This window comes from Ursus americanus, unplaced genomic scaffold (genome assembly GCF_024610735.1).
Source record: "Ursus americanus isolate L20-20 unplaced genomic scaffold, mUrsAme1.1.p SCAF_45, whole genome shotgun sequence".
NCBI classification, from domain to species: domain Eukaryota; kingdom Metazoa; phylum Chordata; class Mammalia; order Carnivora; family Ursidae; genus Ursus; species Ursus americanus.
This window is the reverse complement of record NW_028273627.1, coordinates 1,897,566-1,907,443: the sequence shown is the minus strand read 5'-3', so window position 1 is coordinate 1,907,443 and position 9,878 is coordinate 1,897,566.

Genomic DNA, 9,878 nt, shown 5'->3' with positions numbered 1-9,878 from the left:
CCAGGAGTAGGGCAGGTCCGATCCGCCTGCTGTGTTTTGAGCGGAGGGGCGGGTTGAGGTGAGGGCGCTGACTAGTGGGAGCGTGGGCCCAAGCGCTTTGGGGAGCGGGTGCATCGAGGGTCCAGGGGGTGGCTGGGAGGGCCCTGTATGTTCTCCTGCCCTGAATGAGCGGCAGCGCCCCTAGTGGCCCAGGTGGTGGAGGGGCAGCAGTGTTAGTTTGGCCCTGGGTCTCAGGGGTCCCCAATCCCCAGCGTTGCAGCCCCAGGCCCCTTGTGATGGGCCTCTCGGGGACTGACCTAGGGTTAGGGTTAGCAAGCAGGATGCCGGCAGGCCCGAAATGCCGGCTGTGCTGTGAGTGGAGGGGCGGGCGGAGTGAGGGCGCTGGCGAGCAGAAGCTTGGGCCCAAACATTTTGGCGCGGGGGCCTTCGAAGGTGGCTGGGGGCTCAGAGGGCCCTGCCCGTTCTCCCCCCCTGAATAACCGGCGGGCCCCCTAGCCGCCCAGCGGTGGGGGGCTGCAGGGTGAATCCGGCGCTGGGTCTCGGGTCCCCAATCCCTGGCGTTGGGGCGCCAAGCACCTTCGGATGGGCCCCTGGGGGACCCACCTTGGGTTAGGCTTAGCCCCCAGGAGGCCATCAGGCCCAATCCCCTGGCAGTGTAGCGCGCATTGCGGCGGGCCAGGGGAGGGAGCTGGCGAGCGGGACCGTGGGCCCACAGGTTTTGGCGCTGGGGCGGCCTTCGAAGGTCGTCAGGGGCTTGTAGGACCGTGCCCCTTCTCCCGCCTGAATGACCTGCGGCGCTCCTAGCGGCCCGGGTGGCGGGTGGCTGCAGGGTGAGTCCGGACCTGGGGCTAGGACGTCCAGGATCCGGGGCATGGCGGCACAAGGCCCCTTGGGAGGGGCCCCTCGGGAACCGACCTAGGGTTAGGGTTAGCCCCCAGGAGGCCGGCAGGTCCGATCCGGCTGCTGTGTTTCGAGCGGAGGGGCGGGTTGAGGTGAGGGCGCTGACTAGTGGGAACGTGGGCCCAAGCGCTTTGGGGCAGGGGGCCATCGAATGTGGAAGGGGGCTTGGAGGGCCCTGCCACTTCTCCCGCCGGGAATGAGCGGCAGCGCCCCTAGTGGCCCAGGTGGTGGAGGGGCAACAGTGTTAGTCCGGCCCTGGGGCACTGGGGTCCCCAATCCCCAGCGTTGCATCCCCGGGCCCCTTGTCAGGGGCCTCTCGGGGACGGACCTAGGGTTAGGGTTAGCAAGCAGGATGCCGGCAGGCCCAAAATGCCGGCTGTGCGGCGAGTGGAGGGGCGGGCGGAGTGAGGGCGCTGGCGAGCAGGAGCCTGGGCCCAAACATTTTGGCGCCTGGGGCCTTCCAAGGTCGCTGGGGGCTCAGAGGGCCCTGCCCGTTCTGCCGCCCTGATGACAGGCGGCGCCAATAACGGCCCGGGTGGCGGTGGGGGGGGAGGGTGAGTTCAGCGCTGGGGCTCGGGTCCCCAATCCCAGGCGTTGGGGCGCCAGGCCCCTTGCGAGGGGCCCCTAAGGAGCCCACCGAGAGTTAGGGTTAACCCCCAGGAGGCCTGCAAGCCCGATCTGCTGGATGTGCAGCGAGCGGAGGGGCAGGCCGAGCTGAGGGCGTTGAGGAGTGGGAGCGGGGGCCCAAGAGTTTGGCGCGGGGGCCTTCGAAATGCGCCAGGGGCTCGGTGTGCCCTGCACATTCTCCCGCCCTGAATGACCAGCGGCGCTAATAAAGGACCGGGTGGCGGTGGGGCGGAGGGTGAGTCCAGCGCTGGGGCGGGGGTCCCCAATCCCTGGCATTGCGGTGCCAGGCCCCTTGGGAGGAGCCCCTTGGGGGCCGACCTAGGGTTAGGATTAGCCCCGAGGAGGCCGGCAGGCAAGATCCATGGGCGGTGTGGTGAGGGGAGGGGCGAGCCGAGGGGAGGGCGCTGGTGAATGGGAGCGTGGGCCCAAGTGTTTTGGCGCAGGCGGCCTTCGAAGCTCGCCAGGGGCTCGGAGGGCCCTACCTGTTCTCGAGCCTGAATGACTGGCGGCGTCCCTAGCGGCCCGGGGTGGCGGGGGGTCAGCAGGTTGAGTCCAGCGCTGGGGTTCGGAGGTTCCCAATCCCCAGCGTTGGGGCGCCAAGCCCCTTGGATGGGCCCTTCGGGGACCGACCTAGGGTTAGGATTAGCCTCCAGGAGTAGGGCAGGTCCCATCTGCCTGCTGTGTTTCGAGCGGAGGGGCGGGTTGAGGTGAGGGCGCTGAATAGTGGGAGCGTGGGCCCAAGCGCTTTGGGGAGCGTGTGCATCAAGGGTCCGGGGGTGGGGGCCTGGGAGGGCCCTGTATGTTCTGCCCTGAATGAGCGGTAGCGCCCCTAGTGGCCCAGGTGGTGGAGGGGCAGCAGTGTTAGTTTGGCCCTGGGTCTCAGGGGTCCCCAATCCCCAGCGTTGCAGCCCCAGGCCCCTTGTGATGGGCCTCTCGGGGACTGACCTAGGGTTAGGGTTAGCAAGCAGGATGCCGGCAGGCCCGAAATGCCGGCTGTGCTGTGAGTGGAGGGGCGGGCGGAGTGAGGGCGCTGGCGAGCAGAAGCCTGGGCCCAAACATATTGGCGCGGGGGCCTTCGAAGGTCGCTGGGGGCTCAGAGGGCCCTGCCCGTTCTCCCCCCCTGAATAACCGGCGGGCCCCCTAGCGGCCCAGGGGTGGGGGGGTTGCAGGGTGAATCCGGCGCTGGGTCTCGGGTCCCCAATCCCTGGCGTTGGGGCGCCAAGCACCTTCGGATGGGCCCCTGGGGGACCCACCTTGGGTTAGGCTTAGCCCCCAGGAGGCCATCAGGCCCAATCCCCTGGCTGTGTAGCGCGCATTGCGGCGGGCCAGGGGAGGGAGCTGGCGAGCGGGACCGTGGGCCCACAGGTTTTGGCGCTGGGGCGGCCTTCGAAGGTCGTCAGGGGCTTGTAGGACCGTGCCCCTTCTCCCGCCTGAATGACCGGCGGCGCTCCTAGCGGCCCGGGTGGCGGGTGGCTGCAGGGTGAGTCCGGCCCTGGGGCTAGGACGTCCTGGATCCCGGGCATGGCGGCGCAAGGCCCTTGGGAGGGGCCCCTCGGGAACCGACCTAGGGTTAGGGTTAGCCCCCAGGAGGCCGGCAGGTCCGATCCGGCTGCTGTGTTTCGAGCGGAGGGGCGGGTTGAGGTGAGGGCGCTGACTAGTGGGAACGTGGGCCCAAGCGCTTTGGGGCAGGGGGCCATCGAATGTGGAAGGGGGCTTGGAGGGCCCTGCCCCTTCTCCCGCCGGGAATGAGCGGCAGCGCCCCTAGTGGCCCAGGTGGTGGAGGGGCAACAGTGTTAGTCCGGCCCTGGGGCACTGGGGTCCCCAATCCCCAGCGTTGCATCCCTGGGCCCCTTGTCAGGGACCTCTCGGGGACGGACCTAGGGTTAGGGTTAGCAAGCAGGATGCCGGCAGGCCCAAAATGCCGGCTGTGCGGCGAGTGGAGGGGCGGGCGGAGTGAGGGCGCTGGCGAGCAGGAGCCTGGGCCCAAACATTTTGGCGCCTGGGGCCTTCCAAGGTCGCTGGGGGCTCAGAGGGCCCTGCCCGTTCTGCCGCCCTGATGACAGGCGGCGCCAATAACGGCCCGGGTGGCGGTGGGGCGAGGGTGAGTCCAGCGCTGGGGCTCGGGTCCCCAATCCCAAGCGTTGGGGCGCCAGGCCCCTTGCGAGGGGCCCCTAAGGAGCCCACCTAGAGTTAGGGTTAGCCCCCAGGAGGCCTGCAAGCCCGATCTGCTGGATGTGCAGCGAGCGGAGGGGCAGGCCGAGCTGAGGGCGTTGAGGAGTGGGAGCGGGGGCCCAAGAGTTTGGCGCGGTGGCCTTCGAAATGCGCCAGGGGTTCGGTGTGCCCTGCACATTCTCCCGCCCTGAATGACCAGCGGCGCCAATAAAGGCCCGGGTGGTGGTGGGGCGGAGGGTGAGTCCAGCGCTGGGGCGGGGGTCCCCAATCCCTGGCATTGCGGTGCCAGGCCCCTTGGGAGGAGCCCCTAGGGGGCCGACCTAGGGTTAGGATTAGCCCGGAGGAGGCCGGCAGGCAGGATCCATGGGCGGTGTGGCGAGGGGGGGGGGGCGAGCCGAGGGGAGGGTGCTGGTGAGTGGGAGCGTGGGCCCAAGTGTTTTGGCGCAGGCGGCCTTCGAAGCTCGCCAGGGGCTCGGAGGGCCCTACCCGTTCTCGAGCCTGAATGACTGGCGGCGCCCATAGCGGCCCGGGTGGCGGGGGGCTGCAGGGTGAGTCCAGCGCTCGGGTTCGGAGGTTCCCAATCCCCAGTGTTGGGGCGCCAAGCCCCTTGGATGGGCCCTTCAGGGACCGACCTAGGGTTAGGGTTAGCCTCCAGGAGTAGGGCAGGTCCGATCCGCCTGCTGTGTTTTGAGCGGAGGGGCGGGTTGAGGTGAAGGCGCTGACTAGTGGGAGCGTGGGCCCAAGCGCTTTGGGGAGCGGGTGCATCGAGGGTCCAGGGGGTGGCTGGGAGGGCCCTGTATGTTCTCCTGCCCTGAATGAGCGGCAGCGCCCCTAGTGGCCCAGGTGGTGGAGGGGCAGCAGTGTTAGTTTGGCCCTGGGTCTCAGGGGTCCCCAATTCCCAGCGTTGCAGCCCCAGGCCCCTTGTGATGGGCCTCTCGGGGACTGACCTAGGGTTAGGGTTAGCAAGCAGGATGCCAGCAGGCCCGAAATGCCTGCTGTGCTGTGAGTTCAGGGGCGGGCGCAGAGAGGGCGCTGGCGAGCAGAAGCCTGGGCCCAAACATTTTGGCGCGGGGGCCTTCGAAGGTCGCTGGGGGCTCAGAGGGCCCTGCCCGTTCTCCCCCCCTGAATAACCGGCAGGCCCCCTAGCGGCCCAGGGGTGGGGGGCTGCAGGGTGAATCCGGCGCTGGGTCTCGGGTCCCCAATCCCTGGCCTTGCGGCGCCAAGCACCTTCGGATGGGCCCCTGGGGGACCCACCTTGGGTTAGGCTTAGCCCCCAGGAGGACATCAGGCCCAATCCCCTGGCTGTGTAGCGAGCATTGCGGCGGGCCAGGGGAGGGAGCTGGCGAGCGGGACCGTGGGCCCACAGGTTATGGCGCTGAGGCGGCCTTCGAAGGTCGTCAGGGGCTTGTAGGACCGTGCCCCTTCTCCCGCCTGAATGACCTGCGGCGCTCCTAGCGCCCCGGGTGGCGGGTGGCTGCAGGGTGAGTCCGGACCTGGGGCTAGGACGTCCAGGATCCGGGGCATGGCGGCGCAAGGCCCCTTGGGAGGGGCCCCTCGGGAACCGACCTAGGGTTAGGGTTAGCCCCCAAGAGGCTGGCAGGTCCGATCCGGCTGCTGTGTTTCGAGCGGAGGGGCGGGTTGAGGTGAGGGCGCTGACTAGTGGGAACGTGGGCCCAAGCGCTTTGGGGCAGGGGGCCATCGAATGTGCAAGGGGGATTGGAGGGCCCTGCCCCTTCTCCCACCGGGAATGAGCTGCAGCGCCCCTAGTGGCCCAGGTGGTGGAGGGGCAACAGTGTTAGTCCGGCCCTGGGGCACTGGGGTCCCCAATCCCCAGCGTTGCATCCCAGGGCCCCTTATCAGGGGCTTCTCGAGGACGGACCTAGGGTTAGGGTTAGCAAGCAGGATGCCGGCAGGCCCAAAATGCCGGCTGTGCGGCGAGTGGAGGGGCGGGCGGAGTGAGGGCGCTGGCGAGCAGGAGCCTGGGCCCAAACATTTTGGCGCCTGGGGCCTTCCAAGGTCGCTGGGGGCTCAGAGGGCCCTGCCCGTTCTGCCGCCCTGATGACAGGCGGCGACAATAACGGCCCGGGTGGCGGTGGGGGGGGAGGGTGAGTTCAGCGCTGGGGCTCGGGTCCCCAATCCCAGGCGTTGGGGCGCCAGGCCCCTTGCGAGGGGCCCCTAAGGAGCCCACCTAGAGTTAGGGTTAACCCCCAGGAGGCCTGCAAGCCCGATCTGCTGGATGTGCAGCGAGCGGAGGGGCAGGCCGAGCTGAGGGCGTTGAGGAGTGGGAGCGGGGGCCCAAGAGTTTGGCGCGGGGGCCTTCGAAATGCGCCAGGGGCTCGGTGTGCCCTGCACATTCTCCCGCCCTGAATGACCAGCGGCGCCAATAAAGGCCCCGGTGGCGGTGGGGCGGAGGGTGAGTCCAGCGCTGGGGCGGGGGTCCCCAATCCCTGGCATTGCGGTGCCAGGCCCCTTGGGAGGAGCCCCTTGGGGGCCGACCTAGGGTTAGGATTAGCCCCGAGGAGGCCGGCAGGCAGGATCCATGGGCGGTGTGGCGAGGGGGGTGGGGCGAGCCGAGGGGAGGGTGCTGGTGAGTGGGAGCGTGGGCCCAAGTGTTTTGGCGCAGGCGGCCTTCGAAGCTCGCCAGGGGCTCGGAGGGCCCTACCCGTTCTCGAGCCTGAATGACTGGCGGCGCCCATAGCGGCCCGGGTGGCGGGGGGCTGCAGGGTGAGTCCAGCGCTGGGGTTCGGAGGTTCCCAATCCCCAGTGTTGGGGCGCCAAGCCCCTTGGATGGGCCCTTCGGGGACCGACCTAGTGTTAGGGTTAGCCTCAAGGAGTAGGGCAGGTCCGATCCGCCTGCTGTGTTTTGAGCGGAGGGGCGGGTTGAGGTGAGGGCGCTGACTAGTGGGAGCGTGGGCCCAAGCGCTTTGGGGAGCGGGTGCATCGAGGGTCCAGGGGGTGGCTGGGAGGGCCCTGTATGTTCTCCTGCCCTGAATGAGCGGCAGCGCCCCTAGTGGCCCAGGTGGTGGAGGGGCAGCAGTGTTAGTTTGGCCCTGGGTCTCAGGGGTCCCCAATTCCCAGCGTTGCAGCACCAGGCCCCTTGTGATGGGCCTCTCGGGGACTGACCTAGGGTTAGGGTTAGCAAGCAGGATGCCAGCAGGCCCGAAATGCCGGCTGTGCTGTGAGTTCAGGGGCGGGCGCAGAGAGGGCGCTGGCGAGCAGAAGCCTGGGCCCAAACATTTTGGCGCGGGGGCCTTCGAAGGTCGCTGGGGGCTCAGAGGGCCCTGCCCGTTCTCCCCCCCTGAATAACCGGCGGGCCCCCTAGCCGCCCAGGGGTGGGGGCTGCAGGGTGAATCCGGCGCTGGGTCTCGGGTCCCCAATCCCAGGCGTTGGGGCGCCAGGCCCCTTGCGAGGGGCCCCTAAGGAGCCCACCTAGAGTTAGGGTTAACCCCCAGGAGGCCTGCAAGCCCGATCTGCTGGATGTGCAGCGAGCAGAGGGGCAGGCCGAGCTGAGGGCGTTGAGGAGTGGGAGCGGGGGCCCAAGAGTTTGGCGCGGGGGCCTTCGAAATGCGCCAGGGGTTCGGTGTGCCCTGCACATTCTCCAGCCCTGAATGACCAGCGGCGCCAATAAAGGCCCGGGTGGTGGTGGGGCGGAGGGTGAGTCCAGCGCTGGGGCGGGGGTCCCCAATCCCTGGCATTGCGGTGCCAGGCCCCTTGGGAGGAGCCCCTAGGGGGCCGACCTAGGGTTAGGATTAGCCCGGAGGAGGCCGGCAGGCAGGATCCATGGGCGGTGTGGCGAGGGGGGGGGGCGAGCCGAGGGGAGTGTGCTGGTGAGTGGGAGTGTGGGCCCAAGTGTTTTGGCACAGGCGGCCTTCGAAGCTCGCCAGGGGCTCGGAGGGCCCTACCCGTTCTCGATCCTGAATGACTGGCGACGCCCATAGCGGCCCGGGTGGCGGGGGGCTGCAGGGTGAGTCCAGCGCTGGGGTTCGGAGGTTCCCAATCCCCAGTGTTGGGGCGCCAAGCCCCTTGGATGGGCCCTTCGGGGACCGACCGAGGGTTAGGGTTAGCCTCCAGGAGTAGGGCAGGTCCGATCCGCCTGCTGTGTTTTGAGCGGAGGGGCGGGTTGAGGTGAGGGCGCTGACTAGTGGGAGCGTGGGCCCAAGCGCTTTGGGGAGCGGGTGCATCGAGGGTCCAGGGGGTGGCTGGGAGGGCCCTGTATGTTCTCCTGCCCTGGATGATCGGCAGCGCCCCTAGTGGCCCAGTTGGTGGAGGGGCAGCAGTGTTAGTTTGGCCCTGGGTCTCAGGGGTCCCCAATTCCCAGCGTTGCAGCCCGAGGCCCCTTGTGATGGGCCTCTCGGGGACTTACCTAGGGTTAGGGTTAGCAAGCAGGATGCCAGCAGGCCCGAAATGCCGGCTGTGCTGTGAGTTCAGGGGCGGGCGCAGAGAGGGCGCTGGCGAGCAGAAGCCTGGGCCCAAACATTTTGGCGCCTGGGGCCTTCCAAGGTCGCTGGGGGCTCAGAGGGCCCTGCCCGTTCTGCCGCCCTGATGACAGGCGGCGCCAATAACGGCCCGGGTGGCGGTGGGGGGGAGGGTGAGTTCAGCGCTGGGGCTCGGGTCCCCAATCCCAGGCGTTGGGGCCCCAGGCCCCTTGTGAGGCGCCCCTAAGGAGCCCACCTAGAGTTAGGGTTAGCCCCCAGGAGAACTGCAAGCCCGATCTGCTGGATGTGCAGCGAGCGGAGGGGCAGGCCGAGCTGAGGGCGTTGAGGAGTGGGAGCGGGGACCCAAGAGTTTGGCGCGGGGGCCTTCGAAATGCGCCAGGGGCTCGGTGTGCCCTGCACATTCTCCCGCCCGGAATGACCAGCGGCGCCAATAAAGGCCCGGGTGGCGGTGGGGCGGAGGGTGAGTCCAGCGCTGGGGCGGGGGTCCCCAATCCCTGGCATTGCGGTGCCAGGCCCCTTGGGAGGAGCCCCTAGGGGGCCGACCTAGGGTTAGGATTAGCCCGGAGGAGGCCGGCAGGCAGGATCCATGGGCGCTGTGGCGAGGGGGGTGGGGCGAGCCGAGGGGAGGGTGCTGGTGAGTGGGAGCGTGGGCCCAAGTGTTTTGGCGCAGGCGGCCTTCGAAGCTCGCCAGGGGCTCGGAGGGCCCTACCCGTTCTCGAGCCTGAATGACTGGCGGCGCCCCTAGCGGCCCGGGTGGCGGGGGGCTGTAGGGAGAGTCCAGCGCTGGGGTTCGGACGTTCCCAATCCCCAGTGTTGGGGCGCCAAGCCCCTTGGATGGGCCCTTCGGGGACCGACCTAGGGTTAGGGTTAGCCTCCAGGAGTAGGGCAGGTCCGATCCGCCTGCTGTGTTTTGAGCGGAGGGGCGGGTTGAGGTGAGGGCGCTGACTAGTGGGAGCGTGGGCCCAAGCGCTTTGGGGAGCGGGTGCATCGAGGGTCCAGGGGGTGGCTGGGAGGGCCCTGTATGATCTCCTGCCCTGAATGAGCGGCAGCGCCCCTAGTGGCCCAGGTGGTGGACGGGCAGCAGTGTTAGTTTGGCCCTGGGTCTCAGGGGTCCCCAATTCCCAGCGTTGCAGCCCCAGGCCCCTTGTGATGGGCCTCTCGGGGACTGACCTAGGGTTAGGGTTAGCAAGCAGGATGCCAGCAGGCCCGAAATGCCGGCTGTGCTGTGAGTTCAGGGGCGGGCGCAGAGAGGGCGCTGGCGAGCAGAAGCCTGGGCCCAAACATTTTGGCGCGGGGGCCTTCGAAGGTGGCTGGGGGCTCAGAGGGCCCTGCCCGTTCTCCCCCCCTGAATAACCGGCGGGCCCCCTAGCCGCCCAGGGGTGGGGGGCTGCAGGGTGAATCCGGCGCTGGGTCTCGGGTCCCCAATCCCTAGCGTTGGGGCGCCAAGCACCTTCGGATGGGCCCCTGGGGGACCCACCTTGGGTTAGGCTTAGCCCCCAGGAGGCCATCAGGCCCAATCCCCTGGCTGTGTAGCGCGCATTGCGGCGGGCCAGGGGAGGGAGCTGGCGAGCGGGACCGTGGGCCCACAGGTTTTGGCGCTGAGGCGGCCTTCGAAGGTCGTCAGGGGCTTGTAGGACCGTGACCCTTCTCCCGCCTGAATGACCTGCGGCGCTCCTAGCGGCCCGGGTGGCGGGTGGCTGCAGGGTGAGTCCGGCCCTGGGGCTAGGACGTCCAGGATCCGGG